The 15,935-nt window shown below is 43.0% G+C and overlaps 1 protein-coding gene across 1 annotated transcript in view; it reads left to right on the plus strand.

Annotated features, from left to right (window-relative positions):
* The first annotated feature begins 14,890 nt into the window (after window positions 1-14,890).
* SLA2 (Src like adaptor 2) overlaps window positions 14,891-15,935 on the plus strand; it is a 43,463-nt gene continuing 42,418 nt past the window's right edge. Inside the window, exon 1 of the mRNA XM_082271757.1 lies at window positions 14,891-15,008. The gene's annotated coding sequence lies outside the window, so the exon portion shown is untranslated. The remainder of the gene's footprint in view (window positions 15,009-15,935) is intronic.

Genomic DNA, 15,935 nt, shown 5'->3' on the forward strand with positions numbered 1-15,935 from the left:
TGCAGGAATTAGCTGCTTTTTTTTCTGCTGGTTATCTGAATGATTTCTGCAGCTGCACCCATCATTCAGATATCTCCACTGAAAGCCCAGGACGTCATATGACGTCCAGTGGTATGGAAGTGGTTAAAGACAGATTAACCACCTCAGTACCAACCTGTATGACCCCCTCATTACCAGACCATTGCTCAGTCATGTAATAGTCATATAGGAAGAGCTTACTTTTTGTGGTATTTAATAACTACTGGGTTTTAATTTTTTAAGGAAAAGAACAAAAACTGAAAAATAAGAGTTCAGGGGGCAGCTGCTTGGTTCTGGACCTTGAAAACAGCAGCAATGACTGTAGTATCAGTAATTTTTACAGCGGCTGTCACCTTTCACAGGGGTTATCTGAGCATGCAGCCTGGTGGGCCAGAAATGGTGGGGAGACAAGTGTGTGCCCCACCTCTCCCGAAACATACCAAGCCACATGCCTTTAAAATGGTGGGGGGGGGGGGGGTACCATGTGCCAGGATCCGTCCTGGCAAAGCACGTTGTCCACTTGTTGATGAGGACAAGGGTCTCTTCCACACAACCCTGACTTGGTGGTTTTGGGGGTCTGCAGGCAAGAAACATCCAACTGAAAATTGTGCCGTCGTGCAACACTGTACCAAAAATAAAACGAATGTCCTTTTTTTCCCCACAAATAGAGCTTTCTTTTGGTGGTATTTGATCACCTGTGCAGTTTTTATTTTGTGCGCTATAAACAAAAAAAGAAGTATAAGTATGTATATATATATATATTTTTTTGTTGGTTATTTTACTTTTTCATAAAAATAAAATGTAAAAACCTAATTTCTTCAAAAATTTAGGCAAATATGTATGCGGCTACATATTTTTGGTAGAAAAAAATAATCCCAATAGGCGTATATTGATTGATTTGTGCAAAAGTTATAGCATCTAAAAACCATGGGATATGTTTATGGAATTTTTTTTTTTTTTGGTAATGGTGGTGATCAGCAATTTGACATTTTTGACGGTTTTTGGGGACCAGTGACACGAATACAGTAATCAGTGCTAAAAAAAAATGCACTGTCACTATACTAATGATACTGCCAGGGAAGGGGTTAACATCAGGGGCAAATGGGGGTGAATGTGTTCCCTGGGAGTGCTTGCTAACTGTGTGGGGGAGGTGCTTGTACTGTGAGAGGACAGAAATCTATGTTCCTGCTTAGAAAAATCACAAGATCTCCATCTTCACCTCTGACAGAACAGCGATCTGCCTTGTCTCCCTTATTCTGCCTCTCTCAGGAACGAGAGTGATCCACCACCAGCCAGAATGCATGTTCACCTTAAGTAAAGACCTGTAGGGAGGTCAAATGGTGCTTGTTATGAAGCCTTATGGTATCCATGGTGGTCTTCACACTTGTCCCCAGAAGGACGACTATTCAGCAGGTAGAAGGGCTCAGAAAAGAGAAAAAAAGAGCTTTCATAGTGCAGAAAATGTTATTGAATCCACATACAATACATGAAAAGCCACTCACAGTGTATAAAACAGTAATAGGCTCAATGAGAAACTGTAGGTGTACCAAGATGGGCGACTTGGGGCTTGCGCAGGAAGTGATGTCGCCCGAATTCCGGTCTGGTGAGTTGCATCACAGAACACATGACTTCATCAGGAATCTTTTAATTAGTAGGAACACATTTGGGTGCTTGCAGCAGCTCCTTGATCTTCTTAACCAATAGGGCAGTGCATGAGAACACTTTCATATTTTCTCTAGGTTGTTCCAAACATCTTAGAGAACTAACCACAGATCTTCTGTGGATGTAGGCAGCCTCAGATCAGTATGTCTCTTTATGTAATCCCAGACAGACTCCATGATCAGGGCTCTGTGGGGCCAAACCATCACTTCCAGGACTGAAGATTGTTCTTAAAGAGGAAGTAAACCCTCCTCTGCAAGTTGTACCTATAGGTAAGCCTATGATAAGGCTTACCTATAGGTACTGTAAATATCTCCTAAACATGTACCGTTTAGGAGATATTTACCTTACATGCAGCCAGTGATGTCACTGGCGCATGCACTCTGTAGGAACGGCCGCTGGTGCCGTTCCTTCAGGGCCCCGTGCCGTGACCGTCGGCTCCCGTGCGCGGGAGTGACGTCACCGCGACTCCGGCCAATCAGATGGCCGGATGCCGCGATCCCGGAAGATGGGCGACTGAACATGTCGCCCGTCATACAGGTAAGCGGGGGGCACGGCGGGGGCTCGTTCTAAGGTAAGTATTTCATAATGAGCTAGTATGCGATGCATACTAGCTCATTATGTGTTTCTCTTTCAGGTTGTAAAAAAAAAAAAAGTTAAAAATTAGTTTACAACCTCTTTAAAGCGGAGTTCCAACCACAAAAAATTTTTTTAGATAAAAATACCAGCCTACTCCGAAGCTAACGCTAATTACACTAACACTAACCCCACATTACAGTACAGGACAGTAATTTAATTTAGATAAAATCTTACCTTTAAAATTGATTGCACAGCGCGGCCACCTCCGGTGTGGGCGTCTGAAGCCGCTGTGTCCCCTGCTGAGTCCCTCTTCCTGGTTTCTGGCTCCCAGAATGCCGATTGCAATCTCGCGTATGCGCTGTAGATTGCGATCGGCAATCAGAGTAGCGGCTGGCCATTCCCATTGCATCCTGGGATTGATGACTCACATCTCCCAGGACGCAATGCGAAACTGGAAGTGATGTCCGGGGCCACGGCCGCAGAAGGAGGAAGTCTGACAGAGATGCCCCTAAAATAAGGTAAGTGACCCCCCCCCCCCCCAAAAAAAATGTCCAATTATTTTTCGACATGCTTTTCCTCACAGGAATCCGGAAAGAAGAAAAAGAGGGTAGAACTCCGCTTTAATGACATTGGCTGTATGTTTGGGGTCGTTGTCCTGCTGCAGAATAAATTTGGGGCCAATCACACGCCTCCCTGGTGGTATGGCATGATGGATAAGTATCTGCCTGTATTTCTCAGCACTGAGGACACCATTGATCCTGACCAAATCTCCTACTCCAGTTGTAGAAATGCATCCCCAAACTTGTAAAGAACCTCCACCATGCTTCACTGTTGCCTGCAGACACTCAATATTGTACCCCTCTCCAGCCCTTCGCTAACAAACTGCCTCCTGTTACAACCAAATATTTCACATTTTAACTCATCAGTCCAGAGCACCTCCTTTTTATTCATGTTTGTTATTCTTGTTGCGGCATTTTTGTTAGTACACCACAATGTAGCTTAAAAATGTGAATTTGGCATGAGAATTTCATGTGAAAGTTTTGCTGTACATACACTTTAATGATTTTAATGACCGTGATCAGGATACTAAATCTTTTTTTATTTTTTATTTTTATTTTGACGTGGCTTTATTTATGTTATTCTCCACATTTAGGCTCGGTTCACACTGGGGCGGCACGACTCTGTACTACTTCGGGGGCGACTTGTGCATTCCCATGCACCACGACTTCGGAGCGACTTGCAAAGACTTCACATAATGGAAGTCTATGCAAGTCTCTCCCAGGTCGCCCCGAAGTAGTACAGGACCCTTTTTCTAAGTCGGAGTGACTTGTGTCGCTCCTATTAGAACGGGTCCTGTAGCAGTCAATGGACCGCGAGGGAGCGCGACTTGTCAGGCTGACAAGTCGCCTGACAAGTCGCGCTGGTGTGAATGGAGTCTAAAGCCCCATACACACTTGCAGATTATCTGCAGACTTTTGTCTGCAGACTTACCTTTTCTATGTAGTGCAAGGGCCTGCCGGATTGCATACAAATTGAAAATGTTTAGGTTTGACCTCATATTATATGGTTTTGGTAAGTCTGCAGACAAAAGTCTGCAGATAATCTGCATGTGTGTACGGGGCATAACATGAAAATCAAACTGATCAGCATTGCTGAGGTTGGCTTTGGCTGGCACTATAACACTGCCAGTGATGTGTTATTTGGTTAGCATTTATTCAAATGCTTTAAATCTACTGTCTGTGATTATATCTTGCAGCATGTCCACAGTCTCTGGCCATTTCCTGTAGCAGGCCTACATCCTCCGACCATCTCTCCTGTAGCATGCCCAAAGTATCTGGCCTTCTCCTATAGCATGTTCAAAGTCCGTAAATATTTCCTGTAGCATGTTCAAAGTCTCTGACCATCTCCTCTAAAATGTTCACAGTCTCTGACCATCTCCTCTAAAATGTTCAGTCTCTGACCATCTCCTGTAGTATATTACCAGTCTCTGACCATTCCCTGCAGCATGCCTTTACTCTCCCACCATCTCCTATAGCAAATCCACAGTTTCTAAATATCTCATGTAGCTTGCCCACTGTTTCTGATTATTTCCTGTTGCATGTCCTCAACCTCTGGCCTTCTCTCATAGCTCATGTTCACAGTCTCTGAATATCTCCTCTAGCAATGTCCATAGTCTCAAATTATCTCCTGTAAAATGTTCACAGTCTCTGACCATCTCCTGTAGCATGCCTTTGGTCTCCAACCATCTCCTGTAGCATGCCTACAGTTCCGGATTATCTCCTGTTGCATGTCTACAGTTTTTGACAATCACCTGTAGCATGGATCATCTCCTGCAGTATGCCCATAGTCTCCAACTATCTCTTTTTGCATGTCTGCAAGTCTCTCTGATTATGTCCTGTAGCATGTACACATTTCCTGACCATCTCCAGTAGCATGGCCACAGTCTCTGACCATCTCTTGTAGCATGGCCACAGTCTCTGACCATCTCTTGTAGCATGTCTACAGTCTCTGACCATCTCTTGTAGCATGTCCACAGTCTCTGACCATCTCATGTAGCAATTTTACAGTCTCTGACCATCACCTGTAGCATGTCCACCGTTTCTCACCATCTCTTGTAGAATGTCCACAGTCTCCCACAATCTCTTGTAGCACATCCACAGTCCATGACCATCTCCTGTAGCATGCGATCAGTCTCTGACCCTCTCCTGTAGCATGTGATAGGTTTCTGACCGTCACCTGTAGCACATCCACAGTCTCTGACCATCTCTTGTAGCATGTCCACAGTCTCTGACCATCTCATGTAGCAATTTTACAGTCTCTGACCATCACCTGTAGCATGTCCACAGTCTCTGACCATCTCATGTAGCAATTTTACAGTCTCTGACCATCACCTGTAGCATGTCCACAGTTTCTCACCATCTCTTGTAGCATGTCCACAGTCTCCCACAATCTCTTGTAGCACATCCACAGTCCATGACCATCTCCTGTAGCATGCGATCAGTCTCTGACCCTCTCCTGTAGCATGTGATAAGTTTCTGACCGTCACCTGTAGCACATCCACAGCCTTTGACCATCTCTTGTAGCATGTCCACAGTCTGGCCATCTCCCACAGTCCATGACCATCTCCTGTAGCACATCCATAGTCTCTGACCATCTTCTGTAGAATGTCCACAATATCTAACCACATACTGTAGAATTTATTATACAATAAATATTAAACAAGGACAACAGTATTACTGGTAACATCGTATCAGCAAACAGGTATTCAGAAAATCAGTGAACTCTGAAGTTCTGGTTTTCTGTTAAGGTGTACCCTCAAACTTCTAGTATTTTCACCGAATGATTTACTGTAACAACACAGGATTTACCTTCCCCGCACAACCTATGCAAATACCCTTTACAGAAAAAATGTACAGGTTAGAAATCATTTTCGCTTCTCTAAAACATACAGAGGTATGACCAGTGAGTGCATTCTTTCCAGCACAATAAAAAGGGACAGCACCACTAACAGGGTAAAGAACCGCTGTCATTTGAATATCCTGTTCTGGTGATCCCTCAGCTTCTGTAACAACCTATTCACTTTAAAATGAAACGTTTGTGTATATAATATATATAATATATTATATATATATATATATATATATATATATAATGTATAATAATTTATATCCACTTAACCTCTGGAAGGTTTTACCTAGATTTATTTTTGCGATACAGCACTATTTTAACTGACAATTGCGAAGTCATGCAACGCTGTACCCAGATGAAATGTATTTCCTCCACAAATAGAGCTTTCTTTTGGCCTATAAACAAAAAAAAAAAGGGCAACAATTTTGAAAAACAAACAAAAAAAAAAAAAAAAAACCTTTTTTACTTTCTGCTACAAAACATATCTAATAGAAAAATGTAAAAATTCGAATTTCTTCATATATTTACGCCGATACGTATTCTGCTACAAATTTTTGGTAATGGTAAATAGAGTTGAGCGGACACCTGGATGTCCGTGTTCGGTGGTTCCGGCCGATCTTGAAAAAAACGTTGGGGTCCGTGACCCGGACTTTTTCCGAACTTGACCCGGACACCGAACCCCATTGAAGTTAATGGGGACTCGAACTTTCAATCACTAAAATGGCTCTAAAAAACCAATGGAAAGGGCTAGAGTGCTGCAAATGGCAGCAAAATGTAGTTAAGAGCATGGCAAGGGCTCTTAAAAAAAAATTGTAATTTTTAAATAGCAGATTAGAACAGCACTGTGTAGTAAAATATAGCTGAATGCTGCACACAACAGACTGATAAAAATATTTTTTTTCTCCCTCCTCCTCAGTGGGCTCAATTGAGGGCAAAAAGATCGTTCACTGCACCACCCCCCACACAGCAAAATCGATGTAGATCGCTAACGGATGATTGTTCTGTCCTGTGTCTCCTAATCTCTCCCTGCCTACTCTCTCCAGCCTGTCCCTAAAATGCTTTTCTACCTTTCCCTGCCTACACTCCGACCTGCCCCTACATTCTTTTCTAACAGCCACAATGTTTTTTTTTCCTGTCTCTGTCCCTAATCAGCAGCAGTCAGCACCGTTGTGTGTGCTCCCTCCCTACACTAGAACAGACTGACGCGCACCGCGCTGTGTCTCTAGTTTATAAAGACCTGGGTCACATGCTTCAGCTGGCCAATCACAGCCATGCCATTAGTAGGCATGGCTGTGATGGCTTCTATGGCACACCAGTTAAACGCTTGTTGATTGGCTGTTGAAACCGCGCCATTAAAACCGCGCCATTACATACAAAACAGGAAATAAAATTACCGACCACAGATTTTAAACCCGAACATACAGTAAAGTTTTCGGGTCCGTGTCCGGGTAACAAAAATCCAATTATCCAGTACGGACCCGAATAATACAGTCTGTGTTCGCTCAACCCTAATGGTAAACAAAATCCCAATAGGCATATATTAATTGATGTGTGCAAAAGTTAGAGCATCTACAAACTATGGGATATATACTGGAATTGTTATTTATTTATTTTCTACACTAGTAATGGAGGCAATCAGCGGCTTATAGCGGGACTGTGATATTGTGGCGGACGTTTTTGACACTGACACAAGAAATATGCACTGTCACTGTACTAATGACACTGGCTGGGTAGGGGTTAAATAGCTAGGGCAAACAAAGGGTTAAATGTGTGCCTAGCCAGTGTTTGTGTTTACTATGGTGTGGTGCTTTTACTAAGGGAAGTGATGGATTTTATTATCTGCTTGGTAGGGACACAAAATTCATCACTTCCCCCCTGTCAGGATGGAGCTCTGCCTTGTTTACATAGACTGAGCTCCATTCTGTGTGTTCTCCCGATGATCGACAGGTGCCAGGGGACGTCCATTGGCCGGCGCCCACTGATCGTCTTCCGCTGTGAAAGATCACCGTAGAAGTGGCGTGCTCCCCTACCCGGAAGTGCAGAATTACGTATATACAGATGCATCTCAAAAAATCAGAATATCATCAAAAAGTTAATTTGAGTAATTCAATTCAAAAAGTGAAACTCCTATATTTTATAAAGATGCGTTACACACAGAGTGATATATTTCAAGCATTTCTTTCTTTTAATTTTGATGATTATGGCTTACAGCTAGTGAAAACCCAAAATTCAATATCTCAGAAAATTAGAATATTAGATAAGATCAATAAAAAAAAATGAAATACAGAAATGTTGCCTTACTGAAAAGTATGTCCATGTACAGTATAGTATGCACTTAAAGTGGAGTTCCACCCATTTTTAATAAATTTGATTACATAGATTTATGTAATCCCCTTTAAAATGAATTTTACCAATAGAAAGTTTTTTTTGTTGTTGTTGCTAGTAAATACCTTATTTTCTGCTTTATTTATCCTCTTCTCACTTCCGGGTCCGGTCGGCGATTACGTCATTCGGCGATTCGCAGTGTGTGCTGGGATGTATCTTGGGGCATGAAATCTCGCATTATTACACAGGAGATGAGCTGCACTGCGTGCTCTGCCCCGCCTCCTCTCAGTGAGTGAGGACTGAAAGCATTATATCCTCACTGAGCTCACTGAGAGGAGGCGGGGCAGAGCACGCAGTACAGCTCATCTCCTGTGTAATAATGTGAGATTTCATGCCCTGAGATACATCCCAGCACACACTGCAAATCGCCGAATGACGTAATCGCCGACCAGACCCGGAAGTGAGAAGAGGATAAATAAAGCAGAAAATAAGGTATTTACTAGCAACAAAAAAAAAACTTTCCATTGGTAAAAGTCGTTTTAAAGGGGATTACATACATCTAAAGTCACTAAAATGGGTGGAACTCCACTTTAATACTTGGTTGAGACTCCTTTTGCATGAATTACTGCATCAATGCGGCGTGGCATGGAAGCGATCAGCCTGTGGGTGTTATGGAAGCCCAGGTTGCTTTGATAGCAGCCTTCAGCTCTTCTGCATTGTTTGGTCTGGTGTCTCTCATCTTCCTCTTGACAATAGCCCACAGATTCTCTATGGGGTTTAGGTCAGACGAGTTTGCTGGCCATTCAAGCACATTGATCCCATGATCAATAAACCAGGTATTGGTACTTTTGGCAGTGTGGGCAGGTGCTGAGGCCTGCTGGAAAATGAAATCAGCATCTCCATAAAGCTGGTCAGCAGAGGGAAGTATGAAGTGCTCTAGAATTACCTGGTAGAGGGCTATGCTGACTTTGGACTTTATAAAAATACAGTGAACCAATACCAGCAGATGAAATGGCTCCCCAATCAATCAGCACGGAGATGCACCTGTATATGTGATTCTGTGCAGTGCAGCCGCCCTGTAGCAGTAAATCTGCTATAGGGCAGTCGGCAAGTGGATATATAATGGACTGTCCATTTTCATTTTGTTCTGCTTTAAAGTGGAGTTCCACCCTAATTTTATACTTACCTCCATCTTCTCGCTCCGGGTCACCTGAAAAAGAAATGGATAATCGCATTTTTTTTTTCTACTTACCTCGTAGGGAAGAAAATATACTTACCTTACTTCCTTCTTCCTCCTTCCTCGGCCGCGGCCCGTCGTCACTTCCTGGCTCTGCAATGATTCCTGGGAGCTGAACGTCATCGCTCCCAGGAATCATTGCGCCTGCACCGGCCCCGACGTCAGTTCCGGGGCGCGCGCGTCATCCCCTTCTAAACAGCTTCTGGGCATGCCCAGAAGCTGTGGAGGGATGACGCGCGCGACCCGGAAGTGACGTCGGGGCCGGCGCAGGGCATCGTGGGACCGAAGAAGGCGGAAGAGGACCCCGAAGAGGATCTCGCTGGCTTCAAGCTGCCCACATCTGAGATGGCAGCGCTGGACAAGACGTTTTCAAGGTAAGTATTTGTCCTAACAGGTAAGTGCAACCCGGGACAGATCAGGGGCTAGCCATTGTGGAATGCACTAGCCCTGACTGTCCCGGGGGTATTTAACAAAAATTAAAAAATTCCAGGGTGGAACTCCGCTTTAAGGTTATTAAACAATAATACACAATACATATGTTCACTCCCTATACCTGAAAGCATAGAAGCAAAGAATTTTTTTTTTTTTTTTTTACATACTGTCAAAAGTCAAAGTATCCCTGATCACCACCACACCAGTCATATGATGGCACTGTATTGCACTGGTGACAGTGGAGGGAAGTGTGAACCGCGTCTGGATAATATATGTAATGTGATGATCACTACTGCTGTCAAAATTGATAAGAAACTCAACTTAAAATTATGTTAGCAGGGTGACAGCACTGTGAGGAAAGGAAACTTTTATTGCTTTTTTTTTTTATGTTGTTACATTGTGGCTAATAAAGTGTTACTTTTGCAATCTCCTGGTGACAGTATATAAAAAAAAAAAAGTGAAAAAACATTTGATTTCTTCATTTTTGAAAAAATTGTGATAAAAAATTACAACTTCAAAAATCTCACCATGCCTCTTATTAAATACTCTGAACTATCTACTTTCCAAAGTGGAGTCATTTTAGGAGGGGGGGGGGGTATTGGTATTGTCCTATCCCTTTAGATATGAAATAGGCCATCAGGAACGATAAGCTTTCAAATAAGTACAGTGGGTATAGAAAAGAATCACCCTCCTTTAAAAAAAAATCACATTTTGAAGGCAAACACAGTTTTTGTTTTATCCAGCTGTATTTGCTCAGTGCAGTTTATAACATCCAAGTGAAAGATATAACACCAACATTTCAGGAAACAAAGTCACTGAGTTGGAAAAAGGATCACCCCCCCCACACACACACACACACACACACACCCCTAAAAATGATTTGTAAACTCAATAAGGTATAACTAATCACCTTCTCAATGGCACACAAAGCCATTTGACTTTCAACTGTGATCAACTATGGTCATTTTGATTAGCTCAGCATGAAAAGAGCTTTCCTTGAGCATTTCAGTCCCTTGTAGTGCAACTGAGGCGAACAATCAACTATGAGTGGCAAGGCACTGTCAACAAATCTCTGGAAAAAAGTTGTGGACAGGCACAAGTCAGGAGATGGATACAAAAACATTTTAAAGGCTTTATCAATGCTTAGAAGCACAGTGAAGTCTATTATTAAGAAGTGGAAGGTATTTGGTACAACACAGACCATCTCTGGATCAGGACATCGCTCTAAACTGGATGAAAGAACCAGGAGGAAACTGGTTAGAGAGGCTACCAAGAGGCCTACAGCAACTCTGAAGCAGTTGCAGGAATTTATGATAAAGAGTGGTCATTGTGTGCAATTGACAACAATATCAAAAATTCTCCACACATGTGGCTTGTATGGGAGGGTTGCAAGAAAAAAAGCCCCAAACTTTCTAAACAATGGGCCAGTTTTCCATCCTTCAAACTTTATGAGGTCCAGACTGTGCCCAACAGGAGTAAGTGTCCTGGTGTCAGTGGGAGTGAACAATGTCACCTCTTTGGTATAAGGGGGAGAATTGTGCCCCATCATTAGTGTCAATGGGAGGAATAGTGTCCAAACTTTGGTGTCAGTGGTAGGAATAGTGCTCCATCATTGGTGTCAGAGGGAGAAATAGTGCCCCACCATTGGTGTCAGTGGAAGGAATAGTGCCTTATCATTGGTGTCATTGGGAGGAATTGGGTCTCATCAGTGGTGTCAGTGGGAGTAATAGTGCCCAAACATTGGTGTCTGTGGGGGGAATAGTGTCCCATCATTGGTGTCAGGGTGGGGTAATGGTGCCCTATCATTGGTGTCAGTGGAAGAAATAGTGCCCAAACATTGGTGTCAGTGGGAGGAATAGTGCCGTGTTGGTGTCATTATAAGGAATAAGGTCTCATCAGTGGTGTCTGTGGGGGGAATAGTGCCCCATCATTGGTGTCGGTGGAGGGGGATAATGCCCCATCATTGATGTCAGTGGGGGGAATATTGCCCCATCATTGGTGTCAGTGGGGGGAATATTGCCCCATCATTGGTGTCAGTGGGGGGAATAGTGCCCCATCATTGGTGTTAGTGGGGGGGGAATAGTGCCCCATCATTGGTGTCAGTGGGGGGGATAGTGCCCCATCAGTGGTGTCAGTGGGGGGGATAGTGCCCCATCAGTGGTGTCAGTGGGAGAAATAATGCCCCATCATTAGTGTCAGTGAGAGGAATACTGCCCCGTTGTCAGTGGCAAGAACTATGCCCCATTGTTACTGACAGTGAGTGGGGGGAATATTGCCCCAAGGGCTGGATAAAAGCAAGCAAAGGGCCACATATGACCTCTGGCCCGCAGTTTGGAGACCACTGCTTTAGAGGAAAGATTGCTATACTTGTGTCACATGGACCCTTTTCTGTAATGAAGTAATGTTTACACATCTAAAATACGTTATACTTGTATAAACTCTGAATGTTCTTTCCTCTTAAATAAAGAATTTAAAAAAGATAAAAAAGTTACAGTCACATAACTGACAATAGCGTACCTTAAAGGCTTGTGTTATAGCTTTGTGAATTGAGCCTAAATAATGTAGGAATATGCCACGCCCCTGAATTTATGAACCTCTAAAAGAATACTATGCAAAAAGATTGGTAAACCACCACTGTTTTTAAAAAATATAAATTCATAATCTAAGAGCAGTCTTTCTCTGGGGTGCCTTCTGGGTTCATCAGGGGTGCTATCCTCAGGTTCTGCTTGGTAAGAAATGCAGTACACACCAGATGCTTCCAGCGATACACACTCACCCTGCTGGATCGGGTCCGCTCACCTGCCCACTGCGCTATCCAGCACACAGGGAGCCAATCAGCAAGCAGATGATTCTGACATGCAGCACTGGAGATGGTCTCTGATTGGCTACCAGATGCATCAGCAGAAAGGCAGTAGTGCTGTTAAGAATAGATCTAGGATTTAGTGTCGTTGGAGATCATGAAAGAAGTGATGTGGGTCATGCCAGGCTGCCCAGGGACCATATTGGTCAAATATAGCTTGTTGAAATAATTGTCCTTATAAATGGCAGCACAGTGGCTTATTGGTTAGCTCTCCTTCCTTGCAGCACTGGGATTCTTGGTTTAAACCCCAACCAGGACACTACCTGCATAGAGTTTATATGTTCTCCCTGTGCTTGGGTGTTCTCCAATATCCTCCAAAGACATGCTGTTAGGTTAACTGGACAGCAGGAACTGATATAAACGTACAATATAAAAAGCACTGTGTAAATTGTTGGTGCTATATAATTACATGTAATAATGATATTGGGAAATTAAAGTCATCAAGGGTAACTTTAGTCTAGTGATCGATCAACATAGGCCGCGCTTGAAAATGTCTGGGAGTATAGAGGATTACCTGGAGTCTAGTAGTTATTCCCCTCCCATTGATGGTAAGTTACATTTACATTTTAGACCAGGGTTCCTTTAGCTTTATGAATACTTTTATATGGTTCCATGACTGAGAAAAGATTGGTGTCAGAATCCAATATGGGAATTCAGACCAGCCAGTGATCAGGAAACCAGAAATCAGCCTAGTCGGAGGCAGAGAAACAGGATCAGGAACCAGAAGGGACGTCAGCCAGGCAAAGTCTTACACAGAAACACAACAGAGAAACTCCAGATATGTTGATAAGGCGAAGGAAGGAAAGGCATGAACAAGGCAACTTAAATAGCCAGAAGGGGCTGAATGTAGGTGGGACTGATGAGCAGATAATGATAACCAGGTGAGCCACTGAGGAAACAAGGAATGCTGACAATTATTTGACAGCTGAGCAGCCTGAGCACAGAGAAGAGAGCTGCTGCGAGCCCAACCCTGACACCCTGTAAATGAGGGACAGTTAGGAAGTATGCATATTCATGACCTCATTAAACTGGCAGGGGGCCCGTAAATTGAGAACAGCTAAAGACCCACAGTACAGTGATTCTGCCTCTGGTTGAACCACTCAATAGTTTTGGTTTTTGGTGTAGCCTATAGTTATTCTCAAACAGGGTTCCATGGAACCCTAGGGTTTTTCCAGAGATTGTTAAGGTTTCCTGGAGCTGTGGCTGAAAGACCTCCCTTCTGATGAAGCATGAATAGTTCAAGGTCCAACGCCACAAAGTAGGGCCAGCAGCCTGACATCACTAATCATTTCACCTGTCTGAAAGCGTGGCTTTCTGACCATCAATGTAAGGGACATTCTTTCCACTGACCACCGATGTAAGCTGCATTCTTTCCTGCTGACCTCCAATGTAAGGGGCATTCTTCCCACTGACCACCAAAGTAAGGAGCATTCTTCCCATTGACCACCAATGTAAGGTACATTCCTCCTACTGACCACCAATTTAAAGAACATTCTTCTCACTGGCCAATGAAAGAGGCATTCTTTCCACTAACTACCAATGTAAGTAACATTCTTCCCACTGACCACCAATGTAAAGAACATTCTTCCCACTGACCCGCAATGTAAGTAACATTCTTCCCACTGACCACCAATGTAATGAACATTCTTCCCACTGACCACCAATGTAAAGAACATTCTTCCTACTGACTACCAAAGTAAAGTGCATTCTTTCCAGGGGGCTTTCTTCTCACTGACCTCCAAAGTAATGGACATTCTTCCCCCTGACCACAAATGTAAAGAACCTTCTAACCACTGACCACCAATGTAAGGAATAGTTTTCTCGCTGACAACCAATGTAAAGAACATTTTCATCACTGACCACCATTGTAAGGGGCATTCTTCCCACTGATCACCAATGTAAGGGGGGCAGTCTTCCCACCGACCACCAATGTAATGGCATTCTTCCCACCCAGCCCTGATTAATTCATTTTAGCTGGGGTTATCTTAGACCTGAAAACTGTTTCAAGGGTTCTTTTGGGTGAAAAAGGTTGAGATAGGCTGTTGTAGATGCCGCAGGCAAGAGTCAGAAGATATTTACGGTCTGGGATCTATGACATGTACGACAATGAGAAATCTATACTACGAAAACCTTCGTCTGGGCCATTGCATTCTTTTATTTTAAAAAGTCACGAAAACATAATGTACTTTCCATGACCTATGGGTGCATTGATCTTACACCATACGATCCATGACACAAGTCAGTAGTCTGGTGCAGTTTCAGGCACTCCTACATGCTCAGGTCTCCCCATAGAATTTTGGGAGTGATGTCATCACACAGATCTGGCTGAATATTTCTACAAGACACATCCTACTTCTCAGACTCAGCTGCCTCTCGATGTGACAGCATAGGCAACTCATTAGGAAACCCACACTGAAAACTTCCTCCAAACTCTCTCACTAGCAGGTGTGTTCAGTCTCCACTCTCAGCTGATGAAAACATGCTAACAAAGTAAGTTTAATTTTTATTATTCTCATATGGCGATTATGGTATAGGATAAGGTGTATTATCTGCCCAAAATAGCTGAGGTCTTCACATTATTTTACCTTAACTCTACTTACGTAACAGATTCGACACATACAGTATTTCAGATCGTCTTTTTAAGTGGTGTTCCATGCTGGTCTTGTTCCAATATGCCTATACAGGCTCTTGAAGTAGTCATGATACCCATTGAGAATGTCCACATTCTGCTTGCTGCCTGGAAACCTGTTTCTCGCTGATTCTGGTTTTATAGGAATTATATTGGGATTTTTAAATAGAGGTGCTGTGTTTGTAAGTACATTCAACCCCTTACTATGAAACCTATTTTATGAGAAAGACAATTATCTTGCTATCTAGCAAAACCCTTCCAAATTACAGAAGACATGGAATTATCCAAGCAAGCTAGGCTGACAGTTTTAGCATGCCTTGCAGTGATCAGACAAGGACTGGGCTGTGCAGGTCATCAATAGGGGGTAACAATCCATACTTCCATCCTTTGGTCCCGGCTCGTATTGACAAACAAAAGTTTTTCAAACTTTTTAGAAAAAAAGGAGGGGGGATAAGCTTGTTTCTGAGCATTTCCCACATAGAAAGTGACAGTGAAAAAAAAAAAATATCAATTGGTCCATCAATTCTACCCTCTTTAATATTTTTTTACTTCCGTAAAGTTTTAATATTTTTTTTAACATTTGGGGTTTATTTTTTTATTTTATTTTTTTTAATCTTTGTTGTCTTTAATAGTATAGTACAGTGATGGCGAACCTTGGCACCCCAGATGTTTTGGAACTACATTTCCCATGATGCCCATGCACTCTGCAGTGTAGTTGGGAATCATGGGAAATGTAGTTCCAAAACATCTGGGGTGCCAAGGTTCGCCATCACTGGTATAGTAGATAG

Source organism: Pelophylax lessonae (genome assembly GCF_965119305.1).
Source record: "Pelophylax lessonae genome assembly, chromosome: 11".
Classification (NCBI taxonomy): domain Eukaryota; kingdom Metazoa; phylum Chordata; class Amphibia; order Anura; family Ranidae; genus Pelophylax; species Pelophylax lessonae.